This window comes from Zea mays, chromosome 5 (assembly GCF_902167145.1).
Source record: "Zea mays cultivar B73 chromosome 5, Zm-B73-REFERENCE-NAM-5.0, whole genome shotgun sequence".
In the NCBI taxonomy this organism is placed as follows: Eukaryota; Viridiplantae; Streptophyta; class Magnoliopsida; order Poales; family Poaceae; genus Zea; species Zea mays.
Window position 1 is genome coordinate 149768296 of NC_050100.1, and position 24986 is coordinate 149793281.

A 24986-nucleotide genomic window follows, 5' to 3' on the forward strand; every position below is an offset into this window, starting at 1 on the left:
ATAGACAGAGAGACAATGTGTGGCGTGACTGCCGGATCTAGGCAAGGAGGACGGTGCCCGAAGAGGAAGGGAGAGAAGGTGAAACGCGGAGGGAGAACTGAGAGGAGGAGCAGAGTCGGGAGCCATCGTCGGTGAGACAACTCCTGGAAGGGAGCTGTAGACGGTGCGCGAGGCCGGCGCTGGGATGGACGCTGTCGCGGACGTGTGCTGCGACATGGCGAGAGGACAGCGTCGAGGCGAGGCGGAGATGTGCGTCGACGTCGAAGCTAGACAGGAGTGTGCCTCGACGACTCGGGCACGTGGGGTGGGGAAGTCTTGGGGAGGAAATATCTGCGTGACAGGCGCGACGGTGGGAGCGTCTTGGGGAGGAGGAAACCTCTGCGTGACGGGCGTGGTGGGGCAGTCTCAGAGGAGGAAATCTCTGCGTGACGGACGGGGGCGGGGATGGGTGGCACAGCGATCACGGTGGCGGAGTCGCGGGAGACGGAGGCATGGTGTAGCAGGTGTGGACGCCCACACTATACTCTTATAGAGTAGTAGAGATTCATAAGTAAGAAGTTTGTGGAGCAACATTGCATTCCATACAATGAATCAAGGGAACGGTTTATAATTCATTCGCCTAGGGGACAAATATTCACTAAAGAAGTGGCTTTCCACGTGCCCGTAACATTGTCCGAACGGGACTTTCCCACCAACATGATTGTTCTAAAAGGCCAAGATATAGATGTAATTCTGGGCATGAATTGGTTAGCCCAACACAAAGCAATCCTCAACACTGATCTGAGAACCATCAGGTTGAGTTATGGCGAGGAAGAGGTTCTCTTGTCCATCCCCGTAGCTATTCCAGCTAAACCATTTGGCAGAGTATATGAAGCCATCATACCAGAGATTCAAGATATTCCGGTAGTATGTGAATTCCCGGACGTCTTTCCGGAAGATCTGCCTGGATTGCCTCCAGAGAGAGATGTAGAATTTGTGATTGAGTTGAAGCCCGGTACGACTCCTATTTTTAGAAGGTCGTACCAAATGCCTCCGAACGAGTTGGCAGAACTCAAGATCCAATTACAAGATCTACTAGAAAAGGGATTCATCTGACCAAGCTCATCACCTTGGGGTTGTCCAGCCATCTTTGTCAAGAAGAAGGACCAAACACTTCGGATGTGCGTGGATTATAGACCCCTTAATGAGGTCACAATCAAGAATAAGTACCCTCTTCCCCGGATTGACATCCTATTTGATCAACTTACCGGAGCTCGGGTATTTTCCAAAATTGACCTCAGGTCGGGTTACCATCAGATCCGTATCCGACCCGAAGATATACCCAAGACCGCATTCACTACGCGGTATGGATTATTTGAATATCTGGTTATGTCTTTCGGACTAACAAATGCTCCTGCCCACTTCACATATCTTATGAACTCGGTATTTATGCCCGAGTTGGACAAATTCATAGTGGTGTTCATTGATGATATCTTAATATATTCCAAGAATGAAGAGGAGCATGCTCGACATTTGCGGATCGTGTTAACGCGCTTAAGGGAGCATCAACTATATGCTAAATTCAGTAAATGCGCATTTTGGCTGGAGGAGATCCAATTTTTGGGACACGTGTTGTCTGCTAACGGGATTGCGGTGGATCCCAGCAAGGTCAAGGATATCTTGGAGTGGAAACCCCCAACCACTGTACATCAAGTCCGAAGTTTTCTTGGACTGGCTGGTTATTACCGCCGATTTATTCCAGATTTTTCCAAGCTTGTGAAACCAATCACAAGTTTATTGAAGAATGATACCAAATTTAATTGGTCTTCAAAATGTAATGAAGCCTTTGAGCAGCTGAAAGTATTATTGACCACTGCTCCAGTATTAGCTCAACCGAACATTGAAAAGCCCTTTGATGTGTATTGTGACGCATCAGGCAGTGGTTTGGGCTGTGTTCTAATGCAAGAGGGCCGAGTGATAGCCTACGCTTCAAGGAAGTTACGCCGGCATGAGGAGTGAAAGGGAAATAGGCTTACACCTTTTTCCTAAATAATTTTGGTGGTTGAATTGCCCAACACAAATTATTGAACTAACTAGTTTGCTCTAGTCAATAAGTCTTTACAGGTGCCAAAGGTTCACAACAAACCAATATAAGTCAAAGAATAGGGGTTCAAAACAAAGGAGCCAAGTATACCGAAGGGTGCCCTGGTCTGGCGCACCGGACTGTCCGGTGTGCCACCGGACAGTGTCTGGTGCACCACCGGACAGTGTCCGGTGCACTAGGGAACTCCAAGCTGAACTCTTCACCTTCGGGAATTTCCAGAGGCACTCCGCTATAATTCACCGGACTGTCCGGTGCACACCGGACAGTGTCCGGTGCCCCCAAGGAAGAGCGACTCTGAACTCGCCAGCGTCGGGAATCCGCTCCGCTAAAATTCACCGGACTGTCCGGTGTACACCGGACTGTCTGGTGTGCCAGCGGAGCAACGACTATTTCGCGCCAACGGTCACCTGCAGAAGCATTGAATGCGCGCCAGAGCGTGCAGAGGAGCAGAGCACATGCGGGTGGCGCACCGGACAGTCTACAGGAGATGTCCGGTGCACCACCGGACAGCCAGGCGACCACACCAGTCAGAGCTCCAACGGTCAAACCCCAACGGCCGGGTGACGTGGCTAGTGCACCGGACACTGTCCGGTGTGCACCGGATTGTCCGGTGTGCACCGGACTGTCCGGTGCACCATGCGACAGCAGCCTTCACCAAACGGCTAGTTTGGTGGTTGGGGCTATAAATACCCCCAACCACCACACATTCAAGTCATCCAAGTTTTCCACCTTCCAACTACTTACAAGAGCTCTAGCATTCAATTCTAGACACACCCAAGTGATCAAATCCTCTCCCAATTCCACAAAAGCTTTAGTGACTAGTGAGAGTGATTTGTCGTGTTCATTTGAGCTCTTCCGCTTGGATTGCTTCTTTCTTTCTCATTCGTTCTTGTGATCAAAACTCAATTGTAACCGAGGCAAGAGACACCAATTGTGTGGTGGTCCTTGCGGGGAAGTTTGATTCCCGTTTGATTGAGAAGAAGAAGCTCACTCGGTCCGAGGGACCGTTTGAGAGAGGTAAAGGGTTGAAAGAGACCCGGTCTTTGTGACCACCTCAACGGGGAGTAGGTTTGCAAAAACCGAACCTCGGTAAAACAAATTCTTGTGTCTCACTTCTCTATTTGCTTGCGATTTGTTTTTATGCCCTCTCTCGGACTCGATTATATTTCTAACGCTAACCTGACTTGTAGTTGTGATTAATTGTGTAAATTTCAGTTTCGCCCTATTCACCCCCCTCTAGGCGACTTTCAATTGGTATCGGAGCCCGGTGCTTCATTAGAGCCTAACCGCTCGAAGTGATGTCGGGAGATCACGCCAAGAAGGAGATGGAGACCGGCGACAAGCCCACTACAAGTCACGGGAAAACTTCATCAGAAGAATCCCGCAACAAGAGGAAGGAGAAGAAAGACTCCTCCGACAAAGGGAAGGGGAAGGAAAAGAAATCCTCTTCACACAAGTCGCGTCGGAGCGGTGACAAGAAGAAGAAGATGAGGAAGGTGGTCTATTACGAGACCGACACCTCGTCGACATCCACCTCCGGCTCCGACACGCCGTCCGTAACTTCTAAGCGCCATGAGCGCAAGAAGTTTAGTAAGATTCCCCTACGCTATCCTCGCATTCCTAAACATACACCTTTACTTTCCGTCCCATTAGGCAAACCACCAATGTTTGATGGTGAAGATTATGCTAGGTGGAGTGATATGATGCGATATCACCTAACCTCTCTCCATAAAAGTATATGGGATGTTGTTGAGTTTGGTGTACAGGTATCATCCGTAGGGGATGAAGACTATGATGAGGACGAAGTGGCCCAAATCGAGCACTTCAACTCACAAGCCACCACTATACTCCTCACCTCTCTAAGTCGAGAGGAGTATAACAAGGTGCAAGGGTTGAAAAGCGCCAAGGAGATTTGGGACGTACTCAAGACGGCGCACGAAGGAGACGAGGTGACCAAGATCACCAAGCGGGAGACGATCGAGGGGGAGCTCGGTCGCTTCCGACTTCGCCAAGGGGAGGAGCCACAAGACATGTACAACCGGCTCAAAACCTTGGTGAACCAAGTGCGCAACCTCAGGAGTAAGAAATGGGATGACCATGAGGTGGTTAAGGTTATTCTTAGATCACTTGTTTTCCTTAACCCTACTCAAGTTCAATTAATTCGTGGTAATCCTAGATATACACTAATGACTCTCGAGGAAGTGATAGGTAATTTTGAAAGCTTTGAGTTGATGATCAAAGGCTCAAAGAAGATCAACGAGCTAGATGGCCCCTCCGCGCCCGAAGCACAACCGGTTGCATTCAAGGCGATGAAGGAAAAGAAGGAAGAGTCTACATCAAGTAGACAACCCATTGATGCCTCAAAGCTCAACAATGAGGAGATGGCTTTAATCATCAAAAGCTTTCGCCAAATCCTCAAGCAACGGAAGGGGAAGGATTACAAATCCCGTTCCAAGAAGGTTTGCTACAAGTGTGGTAAGCCCGGTCACTTTACTGCTAAATGTCCTTTATCAAGTGATAGTGACAGGGACAACGACAAGAAGGGCAAGAGGAGAGAAAAGAAGAGGTACCACAAGAAGAAGGGTGGCGATGCCCATGTTTGCCGTGAGTGGGACTCCGACGAGAGCTCCACCGACTCCTCCTCTGACGAGGACGCCGCCAACATCGTCGTCACCAAGGGCCTCCTCTTCCCCAACGTCGGCCACAAGTGCCTCATGGCAAAGGACGACAAAAAGAAGAAGGTTAAATCCAAATCCTCCACTAAATATGAGTCTTCTAGTGATGATAATGCTAGTGATGAGGAGGATAATTTACGTACACTTTTTGCCAACCTTAACATGCAACAAAAGGAAAAGTTAAATGAATTAATTAGTGCTATTCATGAGAAGGATGATCTCTTGGACTCTCAAGAGGACTTCCTAATTAAGGAGAATAAGAAGCATGTTAAGGTGAAAAATGCTTATGCTCTAGAAGTTGAAAAATGTGAGAAGTTAACTAGTGAGCTAAGCACATGCCATGATTTAATTACCAACCTTAGAAATGAAAATGCTAGTTTAATTGCTAAGGTTGATTCAAATGCTTGTAATATTTCAATTCCCAATCTTAGAAATGATAATGTTGATTTATTTGCTAAGATTGAAGAATTAAATGTTTCTCTTGCTAGCCTTAGAGTAGAAAATGAAAATTTGATTGCTAAGGCTAAAGAATTAGATGTTTGCAATATTTCAATTTCTAACCTTAGAAGTGAGAATGATATATTACATGCTAAGGTTGTAGAATTAAAATCTTGCAAACCCTCTACATCTACCGTTGAGCATGTGTCTATTTGCACTAGATGTAGGGATGTTGACATTAATGCTATTCATGATCATATGGCTTTAATTATACAACAAAATGATCATATAGCAAAATTAGATGCTAAAATTGTCGAGCATGAACTTGAAAATGAAAAATTTAAATTTGCTCGTAGTATGCTTTATAGTGGGAGACGCCCTGGCATCAAAGATGGCATTGGTTTCCAAAGGGGAGACAATGTCAAAATTAATGCCCCTCCTAAGAAATTGTCTAACTTTGTTAAGGGCAAGGCTCCCATGCCTCGGGATAACGAGGGTTACATTTTGTACCCTGCCGGTTATCCCGAGAGCAAAATTAGGAGAATTCATTCTAGGAAGTCTCACTCTGGCCCTAACCATGCTTTTATGTATAAGGGTGAGACATCTAGCTCTAGGCAACCAACCCGTGCTAAGCTGCCTAAAAGGAAAACTCCTAGTGCATCAAATGATCATGACATTTCATTTAAAACTTTTGATGCATCTTATGTTTTGACTAACAAATCCGGTAAGGTAGTTGCCAAGTTTGTTGGGGGCAAACACAAGGGCTCCAAGACTTGTGTTTGGGTACCCAAAGTTCTTGTTTCTAATGCCAAAGGACCCAAAACCGTTTGGGTACCTAAAGTCAAGAACTAAACTTGTTTTGTAGGTTTATGCATCCGGGGGCTCAAGTTGGATCATCGACAGCGGGTGCACAAACCACATGACAGGGGAGAAGAAGATGTTCTCCTCATATGAGAAAAACCAAGATCCCCAACGAGCTATCACATTCGGGGATGGAAATCAAGGTTTGGTCAAAGGTTTGGGTAAAATAGCTATATCTCCTGACCATTCCATTTCCAATGTTTTTCTTGTTGATTCATTAGATTACAATTTGCTTTCCATATCTCAATTATGTCAAAGGGGCTACAACTGTCTATTTACTGATGTAGGTGTCACTGTCTTTAGAAGAAGTGATGATTCAATAGCATTTAAGGGAGTGTTAGAGGGTCAGCTATACTTGGTAGATTTTGATAGAGCTGAACTCGACACTTGCTTAATTGCTAAGACTAACATGGGTTGGCTCTGGCACCGCCAACTAGCCCATGTTGGAATGAAGAATCTTCATAAGCTTCTAAAGGGAGAGCACATTTTAGGATTAACAAATGTTCATTTTGAGAAAGACAGGATTTGTAGAGCATGCCAAGCAGGGAAGCAAGTTGGTGTTCACCATCCACACAAGAACATCATGACGACTGACAGGCCACTGGAGCTCCTACACATGGATCTATTCGGCTCGATTGCTTACATAAGCATCGGCGAGAGTAAGTACTGTCTAGTTATTGTGGATGATTATTCTCGCTTCACTTGGGTGTTCTTTTTGCAGGAAAAATCTCATACCCAAGAGACCTTAAAGGGATTCTTGAGACGGGCTCAAAATGAGTTCGGCTTAAGGATCAAGAAAATTAGAAGCGACAACGGGACGGAGTTCAAGAACTCACAAATCGAAGGCTTCCTTGAGGAGGAGGGCATCAAGCATGAGTTCTCTTCTCCCTACATGCCACAACAAAATGGTGTAGTGGAGAGGAAGAATCGAACTCTATTAGACATGGTAAGAACAATGCTTGATGAGTACAAGACATCGGATCGGTTTTGGGCAGAGGCGGTCAACACCGCTTGCTACGCCATCAACCGATTGTATCTACACCGAATCCTCAAGAAGACATCATACGAACTCAAAACCGATAAAAAGCCCAATATTTCATATTTTAGAGTCTTTGGTAGCAAATGCTTTATACTTGTTAAAAGAGGTAGGAAATCAAAATTTGTTCCTAAGACTGTAGAAGGCTTTTTACTAGGATATGATTCAAACACAAGGGCATATAGAGTCTTTAACAAGTCCACAGGACTAGTTGAAGTTTCTTGTGACGTTGTGTTTGATGAGACTAACGGCTCTCAAGTAGAGCAAGTTGATCTTGATGAGATAGGTGATGAAGAGGCTCCGTGCATCGCGCTAAGGAACATGTCCATTGGGGATGTGTGTCCTAAGGAATCCGAAGAGCCTCCAAGTGCACAAGATCAACCATCCTCCTCCACGCAAGCATCTCCACCAACTCAAATTGAGGATGAGACTCAAAATGATGAAGGAGAAGATCAAGAAAATGAGCTACCTCAAGATGACGACAATGATCAAGGGGGAGATGCAAATGATCAAGAAAAGGAGGATGAAGAACCAAGACCGCCACACCCAAGAGTCCATCAAGCAATCCAACGAGATCACCCCGTCGACACCATCCTCGGCGACATTCATAAGGGGGTAACCACTAGATCTCGTGTTGCACATTTTTGTGAGCATTACTCTTTTGTTTCCTCTATTGAGCCACACAGGGTAGAGGAAGCATTACAAGATTCGGATTGGGTGGTGGCGATGCAAGAGGAGCTCAACAACTTCACTAGGAACGAGGTATGGCATTTAGTTCCACGTCCTAACCAAAATGTTGTAGGAACCAAGTGGGTCTTCCGCAACAAGCAAGATGAGCATGGTGTGGTGACAAGGAACAAAGCTCAACTTGTGGCCAAAGGATACTCCCAAGTCGAAGGTTTGGATTTCGGTGAAACCTATGCACCCGTAGCTAGGCTTGAGTCAATTCGTATATTATTGGCCTATGCTACTTACCATGGCTTCAAGCTTTATCAAATGGACGTGAAGAGTGCCTTCCTCAATGGACCAATCAAGGAAGAGGTCTATGTTGAGCAACCTCCCGGCTTTGAAGACAGTGAGTATCCTAACCATGTCTATAGGCTCTCTAAGGCGCTTTATGGGCTCAAGCAAGCCCCAAGAGCATGGTATGAATGCCTAAGAGACTTCCTTATCGCTAATGGCTTCAAAGTCGGAAAGGCCGATCCTACTTTATTTACTAAAACTCTTGACAAAGATTTGTTTGTATGCCAAATTTATGTTGATGATATCATATTTGGGTCTACTAACGAATCTACATGTGAGGAATTTAGTAGGATCATGACACAAAAATTCGAGATGTCGATGATGGGGGAGTTGAAGTACTTCTTAAGATTTCAAGTGAAGCAACTCCAAGAAGGCACCTTCATTAGCCAAACGAAGTATACTCAAGACATTCTAAACAAGTTTGGAATGAAGGATGCCAAGCCCATCAAGACTCCCATGGGAACCAATGGGCATCTCGACCTCGACACGGGAGGTAAATCCGTCGATCAAAAGGTATACCGGTCGATGATAGGATCTTTACTCTATCTATGTGCTTCACGACTGGATATTATGCTTTCCGTATGCATGTGTGCAAGATTCCAAGCCGACCCTAAGGAAGCTCACCTTACGGCCGTAAAACGAATCTTGAGATATTTGGCTTATACTCCTAAGTTTGGGCTTTGTTATCCTAGGGGATCCACATTCGATTTAATTGGTTATTCGGATGCCGATTGGGCGAGGTGTAAGATTAATAGAAAGAGCACATCAGGGACTTGCCAGTTCTTGGGAAGATCCTTGGTGTCTTGGGCTTCAAAGAAGCAAAATTCCGTCGCTCTTTCTACCGCCGAAGCCGAGTATATTGCAGCAGGCCATTGTTGCGCGCAATTGCTTTGGATGAGGCAAACCCTGCGGGACTATGGTTACAAATTAACCAAAGTTCCTTTGCTATGTGATAATGAGAGTGCAATCCGCATGGCGGATAATCCCGTTGAACATAGCCGCACTAAACACATAGCCATTCGATATCATTTTCTTAGGGATCACCAACAAAAGGGAGATATCGAGATTGCATATATTAACACTAAAGATCAATTAGCCGATATCTTTACCAAGCCACTAGATGAACAAACTTTTAACAAACTTAGGCATGAGCTAAATATTCTTGATTCACGCAATTTCTTTTGCTAATTTGCACACATAGCTCATAAGTATACCTTTGATCATATCTCTTTTATATGCTATGACTAATGTGATTTCAAGTATATTTCAAACCAAGTCATAGGTGTATTGAAAGGGAATTGGAGTCTTCGGCGAAGACAAAGGCTTCCACTCCACTCCATAACTCATCCTTCGCCGTCACTCCGAGCAACTCTCCATCTTTGGTATAATCTTCACTCATTTATTTATGGCCAAAGGAGGAGAAAGTAATTCAAAGGGCTCTAATGACTCCGTTTTTGGCGATTCATGCCAAAGGGGGAGAAAATGTTAGCCCAAAGCAAAAGGACCGCACCACTACCAATTTCAAAATTTTAGTCTTTCAATTTGGTTTTAAAGAAGTATTTTCAAATTGGTATCTTTCTAGTGATATAATTTCAAATTGAAATACCCTCTTCAAAATTAATATCAAAACCCTCTTGAACACTAAGAGGAGGATTTCATTAAGGGGGAGTTTTGTTTAGTCAAAGGAAAAGCATTTGAAACAGGGGGAGAAAATTTCAAATCTAGTAAATGCTTCTCAAAATTCTTATTCATTTACCTTTGACTATTTGCAAAAGACTTTGAAAAGATTTTCCAAAACTTTTGCAAAAACAAACCATGTGGTGCAAGCATGGTCCAAAATGTTAAATAAGAAAGAAAAACAATCCTTGCATATCTTATGGTAATATTGGTTTCAAACTCTAAGTAACCTTTGCACTTACAAATATGCAAACTAGTTCAATTCTGCACTTTTATATTTGCTTTGGTTTGTGTTGGCATCAATCACTAAAAAGGGGGAGATTGAAAGGGAAATAGGCTTACACCTTTTTCCTAAATAATTTTGGTGGTTGAATTGTCCAACACAAATTATTGAACTAACTAGTTTGCTCTAGTCCATAAGTCTTTACAGGTGCCAAAGGTTCACAACAAACCAATATAAGTCAAAGAATAGGGGTTCAAAACAAAGGAGCCAAGTATACCGAAGGGTGCCCTGGTCTGGCGCATCGGACTGTCCGGTGCACCACCGGACTTTGTCCGGTGCACCACCGGACAGTGTTCGATGCACCAGGGAACTCCAAGCTGAACTCTTCACCTTCGGGAATTTCCAGAGGCGCTCCGCTATAATTCACCGGACTATCCGGTGCACACCGGACAGTGTCCGGTGCCCCCAAGGGAGAGCGACTCTGAACTCACCAGCGTCGGGAATCCGCTCCGCTAAAATTCACCGGACTGTCATGTGTACACCGGACTGTCCGATGTGCCAACGGAGCAATGACTACTTCGCGCCAACGGTCACCTGCAGAAGCATTGAATGCGCGCCAGAGCGCGCAGAGGAGCAGAGCACGCGTGGGTGGCGCACCGGATAGTCTACAGGAGATGTCCGGTGCACCACCGGACAGCCAGGCGACCCACCAGTCAGAGCTCCAACGGTCGAACCCCAACGGCTGGGTGACGTGGCTGGTGCACCGGACACTGTTCGGTGTGCACCGGACTGTCCGGTGCACCATGCGACAGCAGCCTTCACCAAACGGCTAGTTTGGTGGTTAGGGCTATAAATACCCCCAACCACCCCACATTCAAGTCATCCAAGTTTTCCACCTTCCAACTACTTACAAGAGCTCTAGCATTCAATTCTAGACACACCCAAGTGATCAAATCCTCTCCCAATTCCACAAAAGCTTTAGTGACTAGTGAGAGTGATTTGTCGTGTTCATTTGAGCTCTTGCGCTTGGATTGCTTCTTTCTTTCTCATTCGTTCTTGTGATCAAAACTCAATTGTAACCGAGGCAAGAGACACTAATTGTGTGGTGGTCCTTGCGGGGAAGTTTGATTCCCGTTTGATTGAGAAGAAGAAGCTCACTCGGTTCGAGGGACCGTTTGAGAGAAGGAAAGGGTTGAAAGAGACCCGGTCTTTGTGACCACCTCAACGGGGAGTAGGTTTGCGAAAACCGAACCTCGGTAAAACAAATCCTTGTGTCTCACTTCTCTATTTGCTTGCGATTTGTTTTTACGCCCTCTCTCGGACTCGATTATATTTCTAACGCTAACCCGGCTTGTAGTTGTGATTAATTGTGTAAATTTCAGTTTCGCCCTATTCACCCCCCCTCTAGGCGACTTTCAAGGAGCATTATCCAACTCATGACCTGGAATTAGCTGCTGTGGTTCATGCCCTGAAAATATGGCGTCATTATCTACTGGGGAATATCTGTCATATTTATACAGATCATAAAAGCTTAAAGTATATTTTTACCCAGTCGGAACTGAATATGAGGCAGAGGAGATGGCTTGAGCTGATTAAAGATTATGAATTGGAAATTCATTATCACCCAGACAAGGCTAATGTAGTGGCAGATGCGTTAAGTCGCAAGGCTTTCTATCATTGTCCTACAATGAAGACTTCTGACATTACGTTATGCCAAGAAATGGAGAAGTTGAACCTGGGAATGATTCAACATGGAACTTCAAATCATTTAAAGCTTGATTCAGTCCTCCTGCAAAGAATAATTTGTGCCCAAAGAAATGATGTGGGTATGAAACACATTCATGAGAAAATAGAGGTCGGTAAAGCCAACTGCTTCAGAAGAGATGATCAAGGTGTTGTATGGTTCAACAACCGCATAGTTGTGCCCAAGAATGATGAGATCCGCCAGCAAATTTTAGATGAAGCACATCTTAGTCGCTATTCTATTCATCCCGGAAGCACTAAGATGTATCATGATCTAAAACAACATTATTGGTGTACAAAGATGAAGATTGAAATCGCACGCTATGTGGCAAGATGTGACACTTGCAGACGTGTCAAGGCCATACATATGAAGACTACTGGTCCATTGCAATCTTTGCCTATCCCAACATGGAAATGGGAGGATATAAGCATGGACTTTATTGTGGGATTGCCCAGGATAGCAAAAGGGTACGATTCCATCTGGGTTATCATTGATCGACTTACAAAGATCGCCCATTTTCTCCCAGTCAAAGTAAAGTATCCAGTGATCGCATATGCAGAATTGTACATTGCTCGCATCCTTAGTTTGCACGGTGTTCCGAAGACAATAGTGTCGGATCGTGGACCTCAATTTGTATCCAAATTCTGGGAAGAACTTCACAAATCCTTGGGTACTAAGTTACTCCGCAGTTCGGCCTATCATCCTCAAACTAGTGGGCAAACTGAGAGGGTAAATCAGATACTTGAAGATATGTCACGAGCGTGTGTTCTGGAATTCCCACAGAAATGGGATGATTGTTTACCATTAGCGAAATTCTCATATAATAATAGTTATCAAGAGAGCATAAAAATGGCACCCTTTGAAGCTTTGTATGGCCGACGGTGTCGTACTCCGTTAAACTAGTCTGAACCAGGAGAGCGATTGTTTTTTAGGCTTGTTATGGTAAAAGAAACAGAAGAGAGGGTTCAACGAATAATACACAATTTGAAAGAAGCCCAAGCTCGCCAAAAGAGTTATGCAGACAAGCGAAGCAAACCCTTGTACTTTCAAGTTGAAGATCATGTCTACCTGAAAGTCTCACCAATGAAGGGTGTATCACGTTTCGGGGTAAAAGGGAAGCTTGCACCCCGGTACATTGGTCCTTTCCCTGTTCTTGAACAATGTGGACCAGTTGCATACCAACTCCAGTTACCCGAAACATTGTCTGCGGTGCATAATGTGTTCCACGTATCTCAACTAAAGAAGTGTCTTCGGGTTCCAGATCGAACTGTTGAGGTGACAGATGTTGCCTTAGAACCAGACCTGACATATTCTGAACATCCTATTCGAGTCTTGGATCAAAAGGACAGGATTACCCGAAGAAAAACTCTCAAGTTTTACAAGATACAGTGGAACCAACACACAGAAGATGAAGCTACTTGGGAAACTCAAGACTTTTTAGATAAGAATTTCCCAGGATTTTTAGCTTCGTGTAAATTGTAAGATGTGTACAATTGTTGTAATAGAGGAATGAACCCCATACCACCCCTACCTTGTACCATGAATAAGGAAATAAAAGTGTGACACATTTCCTTTTCCATTACTTACCCTAGACTTTCAAATCTCAAGACGAGATTCTTTTATGGGGGGAAGGATGTAACACCCCTGGTGTTATTGCCACTAAAATTTGAGCATAACATCATAAGCATTGGCATATCATGTGTTTGTTACACTTAGAATGCATTCACTAGGCAAAAAGTTCAAACAAGTTGTATTTCATGGGTGAAACCCTAGGATACAGTACTTAACCCTAGACTGGGCTTAAAAGAGTAACCAAAGTCTAACTAAGAGAAAACTTCAAAACTTAGTTGTAATAATCATAAAATGTCACCATGGATGGACTTAAGTAGCATCCAAACCCTAGAAGTACCAAAAACCCTAAATAGACCCCTAGAAAACCCTAGACTGAAACCCTAGGGGGTTATCTGTAAAAGTGTGCACATTTTGGACCTAAGTGCAAAAATCATGGAGATAGGGTATCTTAAGTCATATGGTTCACATATTTGGAGATTTGCAAATGAAACCATAAGTTTTGGGCTTATTTGCAAAAAGGCCACATTTGTGCTCCAATGGCTAAGTCTGAATTTCAGTGAATGGGCTCAACTTTGAAGCCCTATATCTTCCAAATTATGAGGATTTTTCCCTATGTCAACACATCAAGTTTGTAGGGCTATGTAAGGAGAACATTTTTGATTAAATGACTAAGCACTGGTGCTGAATAGAAATTGAAGATAAATGAGTGTAAAGTTGTGCTATCAGAAGCCAGTTGGACAGTTCTGAACACTAGTTTCAGAAAAGTATGGCCACCAGTGACATTGGCCACACTTGAGGTTCAAATTTGGGTTGGATTCAGTAGGAATTCGACTAGGCATGATATAGCAAAAGTGAAGATGGTTTATAGGTCTATAACTTTGATGCGGATGGGTGATGAGGTTGTCACATAGATTTTGGAAAGAATCTGCCTTGATTGTGCTCTGTCAGGCACTTTAAACAGGGGTCCAATGGTACAGTAGCAGAAAAATCTCAGGTACCGTGCATCTCGTCGTTGGCGACCTCCGCGCTACGATTCACGCCGGCTGCTATGATTCGTGCACAATACGAATGGATAACTAAGGAGAATAAAGATCTTGGCGCCTGGATCGACTCGGGCTTGGTCACAGATGAGTTTCACCGTACCCACTTGCTCGTCGATCAGCCGGGATAGACCTCGCCACCGTTGGCCGCTTACCGCTGTGCGCCACGTGCTCAAGCGTTGTACCCGTCGCTATGAATCGCGTCTTGCATGCCCGGTGATCGCCGGAGAGCCGCCACGGTGAAAGCCACTAAGCTCGTGCGCCAGTGACCGTTTTCTTCTCCGACCGCCACCGCACCAACCCAAATTCATGTGCCACCACCCCCGGAGTCTATAAATTGAGCGTACCCGTGGCTCCGCTAGGTAATTACGCATCCATTGCACCAATCCTTGTCTCGGATTATCCACCAGAGCCTTCCAATTTCTCTCTTCCCCCAATTTGGTTCTCCGCGCCGCCGTGTGTAGGCTCACCGTGGTCAGCGTACTCCAGGTCTGTTCGTGCTCCCTGCCCCCTTGTTTCAGCATCCTTAGGTTCTCCTAATGCTCCTCGACCAATTCAATTGAGTTAAGTTGCTCTAAACCACCAGGAACGCGTTGGAATGTCCGTTGATCACACGGTCACCGTGGACAGGGCGAGTTAGAGCTCCGCTAGTGAAATTAGTTGAGGGGAAACTCTCGTTAGGGCTTGAATTCGGTCTCTGCCAAAGTAGAACACCGGTCATCGAGTGATCCGGCTGGTATAAGCTCGTCGGAGTTCGGTTCCCCGCCGTTCGCCGTCGTGGACTGTGGAATGTAAAGAGATGAAAGCGCGGGGGTATTTCTGCAAGTGTCAGTGAGACATGAAAATAACACCGCGACCCTTAACCAGTTATCCAAATCATCGGGGGTCTCTGTGTAAATCCGCTAGCGTGGGCGCGCTTTCGCCACTGAATGGGCCGACTCGGGCCAGATTCAGCCCAATCCTGTAGCATCTTTTCCTTTTTCTTTTTCTTCTGGACTTAGGGAATTCCTAGAAAATTATAGAAAAATGCTAAAAACACCAGACCAATTTTTCTAGGCTCCTAATTTTCTATAGTATTTAATAAAAATAGTTTCATGATTTTTAGTTCAAATAAGGAATTATGGGATATTTAAAATAGCAAAAACACATACTTCTAAAATTTTAGAGAGTAATTAATAATCCCAAAATTCACCAAAATTTTTAGATAGGCTTCAAGTAATATTTAGAAGCCTTGGGTAAAATTTGGTATGCTTTGGACCATGTTTGGTGTTTAGAACTCAAAACCCTAGTACCCTGCCCTATGAACTTCACTATAGACTCCGAAAACCCTAGTTTCTCGGAGAACCGTGAAGGAAAGTTATATTCAAGACATTAGATAATATACTTTTATTATCTTTGCATTTTCATGAGTATTACATGAGCATTCATGATTATATATGGCTATATCTAGAAAACGAGGAGGAAATAGAAGTTGAAGAAGCGAGGACTACACCACCACCTGAAGAACCTCAGGCAGGAAACTGCTTTTACTTTGATATTTGTGGAGCAGAGCCTGATTCACCTATCACTCAAGGCAAGCCCCGGTGCATTTGCCACCTCCTTGCTATTTTAAAATTTCTTCTCACTTACTTAATGCATTAGGTGATAGGAGTTGTGTGTTAAACCACTTGCTGCATTTCCTTCCTTGGATTTGATTACTTCTCCTTAAATCCCTATTTTACAAAAAGGTTTTTCTTATGCTTAGCTTTTCTCTAGAAAAACAAAATGTTTTGTTTTGACAAAAGATGATGCTTCAAAGTGGGTGGGATGTTTTCAAAAAAACAAAACTTGATGGTGGATCCATCATGGCCATGATGGGTTCAACATCGGAAAAGATGTACCTCTGCCAAGTACCAAACTTTGGGGTTTGAAATGATAAAGCTGAGACCGGGCGGGTGACTTGCACGAGAAGAGAGTCTCGGTGTAGTGTCTCCGTCTGAGTCGATTAAGGACCTTGTCGATGTAAGCTTGATGATCGAGGACCCTTTAACTGGTCACATGCCTCATCATGGGTAAGCTTTGCCTCGGGCAGACTAACACCAGAATAAGATAACACGCAATGGGAGTGGAGAGATGGCGAGAGTAGCGTGTACCCTCCGTGGCAAGAGGCTAGACGGTGGTGTATCTGTGCTCTCGGTTGGCGTTAACCTGATCTGGTCTTAAGAACCCCGGTGGCGAGTTGACATATGCAAGGGTTAAGTGCTACATATGTCGTGTGATTGGAGATCCTCAGCTGAGTATAATCGATTCGGATCGCCGTAACTTCGCGGACATGAAGACTTGGTCACTGCCCTACACGTAGCATTCCAGTGAATAAGAAGGGTTGAAAAGAAATTGGCTAGTATAGGTCAAGTGCTTGAACTAGGGTAGAAAGAACTCTAGAACTCAGGTAATGACTTAACTTGCTAATAAAACTAAACTTTTAAGGATCCATTATTAGTAAACATTTCTGCAAATAGAGTCATTGATTATTGAAAAGCCATACCTTGATCCCCAATGGCCAGCATATCCTTGAGAGTCTCTTATTTTGACGGGTAAGACTTGCGAAAGTACATTTCGTACTCAGGGCTTTGTCCCATGTTGTTTTAGGTGAAGAAGCAGCAAACTTTTGTTGCTTCTATTCCAAGGTGGTACCGAAAGAAGAAAATCAAGACTGAAGCTGCGGGAGGAAGGGTCCTCCGTTAAGAAAAACTTTTTACTGTTTATCGGGAGGGGTTTTTGCCTCCCAGGTTATGTAATAATAATACTCACCAATCTTATATTTGCTCTGGTCTGTAATAAATACTACTCTTTCTTACTTTTAAATAAAGTAAATTATTGTAACTGTTTCCGCATTTTCGTACCTCCGATGTATTGTAATTTCTGCGTGACGGGTGAAATGCTCTTGGGCAAGGTAAGAAATTCAGATACCGAACTTGTCAAGTGATCAGGTGCACCTGCAGGGTTGTCTAAGGTCCGTTGGACTAGGACAACTGTAGGTGGGCCTAATGACTTGGGAGGTTCTGTCATAGCTTATATGGTTCATATATTTAAATCAAGCATTAGATAAAGATAATTTTTACCAATAAATGTTCCATACTTCGATAATATATATTTTTATTAGACTCAAACACATCTTTACAACCATCTCGACACAATAGTGAACCATTAATTAAATTCTTCCTTATTGAGTGGACATGTTGTACGTTCTTTAGTTGCATGGTCTTTCTTAAAGTAAGATTTATATCGACCATATCAACACCTCAAACAACCACACGTGCTTTGTTCCTCATCATCGAGGAGGAACTTCTCTTAACTTAATAACAAATAAAGAAATATTAACACACACATGAATATCAGCTATTGTATTAAAAGATTAGTATGTATTAAAAGAACAATAGATAATAAGTTACGATACTCCAAAGTTTCTCTATTAGTTCCAATTATATTTATAGATTTCTTGTTTAACTTCTACTTGGTTTCCAGACACTTGATAGCATACCGCCTAGGTTTGCCACAAGTTAAAAAGTTGTATCTTTACTTGTTCTTCTTTTTCTTAAAAGAAGTTGTGTTATTTTGTTTGAGCTATTATTTTAATTTATTTTTGTAGGAGTTTTGATGATTTTGCTGCACCACGTAGTCACTAGAAGTCCCCTCAATAACTCTCTAGTCGTAAATATCTTTAGCTCTCGCCTTCTCTTCAACATCTAAAGAGCATATAAGATCAAAAATGTTAAACTATTACAACAAAATTTGTCTAATTCTATGGCAGCTTGGCAATGATGCATCCCACAAAGTTATGTGATAGCACAAAACCAAAATCCCTGAGTTCTTTCACCAGTATATATATTTCATGAGTTTGTTGTACTACATAACGACCAGTCGTTCTATAGTCATAAAACTACCCTATGACATAAAGCTCACTATCACTGTTAGAAACTCCATATTTATCCTTAATACATCCCATATTTCTTTGTCAGTAGATATCGTAATATATTCATCAACTATGAAATCTCCTAGAACGGCAATTATTGTCGTATCAACATCCTAGAACACACTTTTCTCTTCAGATGAGTGTGGTCTTGAATTCCTAGAACATGGTTAACACGCTCTAGTTTTGGCAAATATCAATATATAGCAATTAACCACAATATGCATCTCTGACGCCAACCATTTGTAGTGAGTTCCCTAAAAACATTTAGTTTCAATATACTTGCAAAGCCAACTACAAAAAAGCTCCATCTTGTTTTTGGATGTTACATAATTATGTATTTCCGGTTGTAGTTTAATCTAGAAAAATGAAACTAAGATGTTGGTGACAACAGAAAAGTGCATGTACGAACTTAACATGAACATAATAGAGAGAAACGATCCGTGTTGACCACGACCACGTTACGTCTCATCTTGGCGGCGTCGGCACACACTTGTGTGGCACATCTCGATCCTTTTCTTAACCATTTAGGTAATCAGATAGGTCCAACCATATAAATTATATTACCATCCCATTAACCACTCATATGATGCTCAACAATAACACGTATAACTTGTTTAATACGACCTTTTAGAATTATTAAATATTTATATGGTCAAACCTTAAAATACTAACAAATAAGGGGAAAACATTGTGAATGAATGTGGAAGTTGCTTTTTTGCCAAAAAATGGTACTTCTCAGTTTTCTTCATCACTATGCCCAAACTATAATACTATATGACCTACTGATGTTACATGGGCTACTCACAGGCAAATGGCATCAAAGCATGTAAGCTTGGCCTTTTCAAGAAAATGAACAGCATGACATGGTCATTTGACGAACAAAAAGGAATCACGTCAATTAAAAATCCTGAGGTCGTTGTTGCTGCCCTCGAGGAGATGTTTGATCTTTTTATTCTGGTGAAAATTTAGGATTTCATATCGGTTTTCTACACAACTATGGAGATGTTTATATTGTTGGGGTCTCCTTCTCTGCCGAAGGTCCTCAGGACGGAGAAATCGTCTATAACCAACGGGACTGGTCGAATGCCGAAACTGTAACAAGTATGCGCAAAGCGACGAAGGATCATAACTTTGGCTCAAGATGGTTACGAAGGTCAAACGCGACGTTGAGTCAAAGAGAAAAATAATCATTAATCTCTAATGTTTGTATTAGGATAATGTATATATATAAGGGTCATAAATGTACTTTTGCTTGAGCTGCGCCCCATACATATAAATAGGTGAACAATACCCCATACTATTCACGCTGGATTGAAATTGCATTCGCGCTTTCGCCTTCAAGCAAGCCGAATGTACAAATGTAATATACATTATGTATCACTTTGTCGATATATGATATGGATCTTGATGTTGTTTAACATTTGATATGAAATGAATAACCAGCATAATGTTACATCTGTAACTATATTTTTATATTTATGACTGATGAAGACTTGTTCTTCATAACCTTCGTCCAAGATCCATTATGTCCGAAAGAGATAATGTTTCGAAGGACGAATGTCCTTAACGTTTAAAAATTGTGTTGTCTTGTTTTATAATTCATTAATTAAAAACAAGTGAACAACATATATAATGATATTTAGGAAGTTCCAAAGACACATTGTCCATTCAAAACTACTGATACTAACAAAATCCAGCTCTTTGACAAGAGCTATTTATCGGGTACTCGGCAAACTATTCTTTGCCGAGTGTTGCGCTCGGCATAGAACGACTCTTGGTGAAGTGTCTCTGTGGATAGCTAAACTCTCGGCAAAGGCAGTGCTCAGCAAAAGGGCTCTCGGTAAAGCGTACGTTAAAAACTTTGCCGAGTGACGACGACTTTTCTTTGCCGAGAGCCTAGTACTTCTTTGCCGAGTGACGATGACTTTTCTTTACCAAGTATCTACTGGCACTCGATAAATACTTTGATGAGTATCCGATAAAAAGTACTTGACAAATAACCTGTTGTTTATGTACAGTTCGTCAAGTCATCTTTGTTGAAAGTCACACTTAGCAAATAATTTGTTGAGTGTTTTCTAGGCTTTGCCGAGTAGCGTGGGTTGTTTGGTTTGTGCCAAACTTGGTCACACATGCTTGCTCATGAGCTGACGGAATTTGGCAAGAAAAATGAACTCAAACGAAATCTGGAAGGAAGCTTGCAAAAAAAAATCGTAAAACTTCATGCCGAATGTGGTCAGCAACACCATTTTTTTCATTAATAAAAGATTGACAGACATACCTCTTTTTTTCAGATAATCGATCCAGCACACGTCCTGAATAGCTAATTCTTGGGTACCCGTTCACCAAGATATCCTAACACAATAACTAAGCGAGTAGTAGTAGTTATCAATATGCATGCATTTATTCGTGGAAAAATCTCACATGTAAAAACTTACACATTACAAAAAGGCAGTGTGTTGCTCTTCAGACACTTGTGTCTACACAATAGAACTAGTCTCAATGACTTGCTGAGTGACAAGCTCTATTTTGGTTGGCTAATCAGCAAGATTATATTCTAAAACGGATGATGAACCATCATTTAATCTGACTAAATGCGCGCTCCACACATGTCCTTTCAAGATCCCAGAGCCCTTGGACCTGCATGCAAAGCTGTTGCTGTCTCTTTTTCCTAAAAGAATCAGATCCATTCTAGATTTGTCAAGGGAAGATCCACGAGAATGTCCCACAACAAAGCATAACATCGATAGGATCTTGAGAAGGACATGTCTCAGGCAAGAAGAACTAACTAACTATGGCAACGAGGGGAATTCTATCTGCATGAACTAGACCCAACAGTGACAGCTAGTTTGCTTTATGAACATGGTCCTGGTTCGGGCACATTCGGGGGGATATCTAGGTTTCCAATGGAGAGGTTTGTGGTATATATAGCATAGGCCATGGAAACATAGAAGTATGAGGCAAGGAAATAGTGGGAGGAAAAGGAAGAAGCTCAGGGTGAGAATCACAGTGCGGCTCTCCTCTGGCATGAAGGCGCGGCTGAGAGGCACGAACAGTTTCTGGCCTTCCCCTGCCAATGCCAAAGGAGAGCTGCCCTGCCATTCGTTAGCCCTGCAAACAACACACACAGTTTCCAGATACTGGTGGTGTTTTCAGTGGATCGTTGTCGAGTGTGCACTGAGCGAACGAAGGTTATATATATCCATGGATGTGGTTATTATACATCTTTCTCTCCATCTTACATTTCACGCCTCCGCCATCTAGACAATGTCGTCTAACTACCTGCCACAAGAACAAGGTAAAAGTGTAACTAACACTGTTTTTCAAAACCACGGTTTATAATACTATATTTTACGAATGCTATGACACAACCATGATATATTTTATATCAGCATAATCCAACACTTGTTTAAAGATACAATATTTTGGTTGCCGTATAGGAGAGAAGGAGAAAAGGCAAGACTGTAGTCATGTGTCAGCGAAAAACTTTGGTCCAGAGTCCAGACCAAAGATTTTTTTAGACTTTCACTGCCATTCATCTTGTTCGGTTATTTCCATTCCATATGGATTGTAAAGAATTTAAAATTTTTAAAAAGAATTTTGACTTGTTATAGATTGAAACACATCCAATCCTGCTCAGCTCAATCCATATGGATTAGCACCGAAACGAACAAGCCCTGAGTTAAGAGAAGGAGAACGTTTACAGTGAGACTCTTGAGGCTGCGCGCATTGATTGCATCAAGTACACGAGACTAAGAGTGTCTGGAATGGTGCCTTCCACCTTAGATCTTGTTCGTTTTGCTCTCCTCAATACATATAGATTGAGAGTAATTGAATAGTTTAAATCCTAAATAAGTTAAAATCTTTCATAATTTTTTTAATCTTATCTAATTCACATGAGATAAGAATAACCGAACAAAACCTGTCCATCCGTTCCATTTCCTTCGTATCAACAAGATGCTTTCATGTGCTGGGGCTGATCGGCTCCAGACTGGTATGAGGAGTGCTTTCGGCAAGCCTCAGGGTACCTGTGCTCGCGTGGACATTGGTTAGGTCGTCCTTTCTGTGCGATGCAAAGGAAAGCAATGCTAATCACGCTGAAGAAGCCCTCCGTCGTGCCAAGTTTAAGTTCCCTAGCCGACAAAAGATCATCCGCGGCAGGAAGTGGTATGTGGGAAACGAAGACGCTTTCCCTGTTGAACCCAATGTCAAGTCGCAGCATTGACGAAAGGTTTGAATTTGACTTGTTTGGTTCATTGTCTTGATTTTTTCAGGGGTTTCACCAAGTTCGTGCGTGCTGAGTATCTTAAGTACAAGAGCGAGGGTAGGATTGCACCTGATGGTGTCAATGCTACGGTAAAAAAAAGTTGTTCCAGCTATTTATTTATTTATACTGATACAAATTATACTACATGGTGTAGGTATTTATGCAATTCGTTACACTGCATAAAAAAACTGGCATGTTGTTCACTGGTGGACGCATCTTCGGGTTGGAGCGTAATAACCTTAAGTTGTGAGCATAAAATCCCTCAATTATAAGCGTATATACCGAGCCAATGTGAGAGGTTGATAGCTCTAGTAGGTTGTTATTATGATCCTATTTTTATGGCAGATCCGAAAACATGACAGTCGCATGCATGCGGTTATACAGATCCAAAAATTATGGCAAAATGCATGCATGAGTCAAACACGTTCCCTTGCATGCGCGTAAATTTAGGAAAGATATGTGTGACGGTTTCTATTTTAAATGCTTTATTTACTCCATAAATTTAGGATCGCTGCAACAGCCATGCAGCTAGACTCGTAATTATTATTTTATGATAAATAGTGATACTAAATATGCTACACTGTGTAGATAATTATGCAATTGGGTATACTGCGTAAAAATCTGTTATCAGCTGCATGCACACGAATCTGGCATGTTGTTCACTGGTGGACGCATATCCGGGTGGAGCGTAAAAACCTTAAGTTTTGAGCATAAAATCCCTCAATTATAAACGTAAATACCGAGTCAATGAGAGATTGATAAATCTAGTAGGTTGTTATTACGATCCTATTTTTATGACAGTTCCGAAAAACATGGCAGCCGCATGCATGCGGTTTCTATTTTTATACAGATCCAAAAATTATGGCAAAATCGTGGGAGTTTCCATTGCATGCGCGCAAATTACGAACAACATAAATTAAGGAATTGCCTTTCCAATGTGCATGCAGTAAACTGATATACAAACTACGTGTTTAAGCATAAAATCGTACAGTTTTTAGCGTAAATAGTACATGTGGTAGGCATAAAACACAATAATCGAAAAGAAAACTACGCCGGATCGGAGGATGTCACGCGTGATCATCGCTGCGCGCATCTCGCGCCTTCCGTGACGTCGCTCGCTCGAACATCGCGCCTCATGCGTCGTCGTCGCTACTCGCACATCGACGGGCGTCGCTTGCTCGCCGGCCTTGGAAGTGCCGCCTCCTCGGGGCTTCGGGGACGCCGCCGCTTGCCCGTACAAGGGCCCCGATGCGGATCGAGGAACCTCCGCCACCGCGCGTCGAGGTAATGGATTTGCGGCCACTGGCCTGGGAACCGCCGCCACCGCACAAGGGCGCTGCCGCCGCTCGCCCTCTGGATCGGGGGCCGCCACCGCCGGCCTGGGAACCGCCGCAACCGCATGTCGAGATCGGAGAGCCGCGGCCACCGCAGCCACTGGCCGGAGGTCCACCGCCGCGCGCGCCATCGGGCAACCGTCGTCGCTAATGAATCGAGATGGGGCGTGAAAAACTGATCCCTAGCACTACAGATTTTCTTTTATAGACGTATGGACCTGGTCCGGCTCGACCGGATTGCACTGTCTGGTCTGGGCTTCCTTTAGTTTTTGGAAGCCCAGGGCTCCTAATATACAATATATATATATGTATATATATATATATAGGGAAGAGGTAATGGAAGCCCTGGGCTTCCCCTACTAATGGAAGCCCCAGCCAGGACGTGGTCGACTCAGCACCCGCGTGCTTGCGTCAGCCATGCAGTCAACAGACAAGATTCTAGGACGATAAGCGTAACACAATATACGAATGCATATATATATGGATAAAGATGCGTAAAAAATGCATAAAGGAATCTTTTGAAGCCCGAATCACGTGGAGCGAATATGACACTGTGGACAGCGTTTACGACTGTATAATGACATGTACTTGACAGCATAAATCAAGCAGTATGTTGTTCTGGTTCTGGCTCGGGCGGATTTCAGCGTAAACCGTGGGCTAAAACAGCGTAAATGAGTACGAAATTTAGCGTAAATCCTATATCTGTTTTGTAACAGCAAATGGGGCCTAAAATTAAGCAGCGGATCGTGAGCGGGGTCCTGGCTTGGGCCGATTCCAGCGTAAAACGTGAGCTAAAATAACGTAAATAAGTACGAAATTTAGCGTAAATCCTATATCTGTTTTATAACAGCAAACGGAGCCAAAAATTACGGCGTGAAAATCGCGTGCAGCCGATCGTGCGCGGGTTCTGGCTCGAATGATTTCAGCGTAAAACGTGAGCTAAAACAGCGTAAATGAGTACGAAATTTAGTATAAAACACGCGCACAATCTCACTTCGCAAGAGATTGCTGTAAAACACATAAAAAAGTGTCATAAATTTGGCGTAAAACGCAGTAAGACTGTT

The 24986-nt window shown here is 43.1% G+C and overlaps 1 pseudogene; it reads left to right on the plus strand.

Moving 5' to 3' along the window:
• Window positions 1-444: 444 nt before the first annotated feature.
• Window positions 445-24799, plus strand: LOC109939797 (60S ribosomal protein L10-like; annotated as a pseudogene).
• Window positions 24800-24986: the final 187 nt, after the last annotated feature.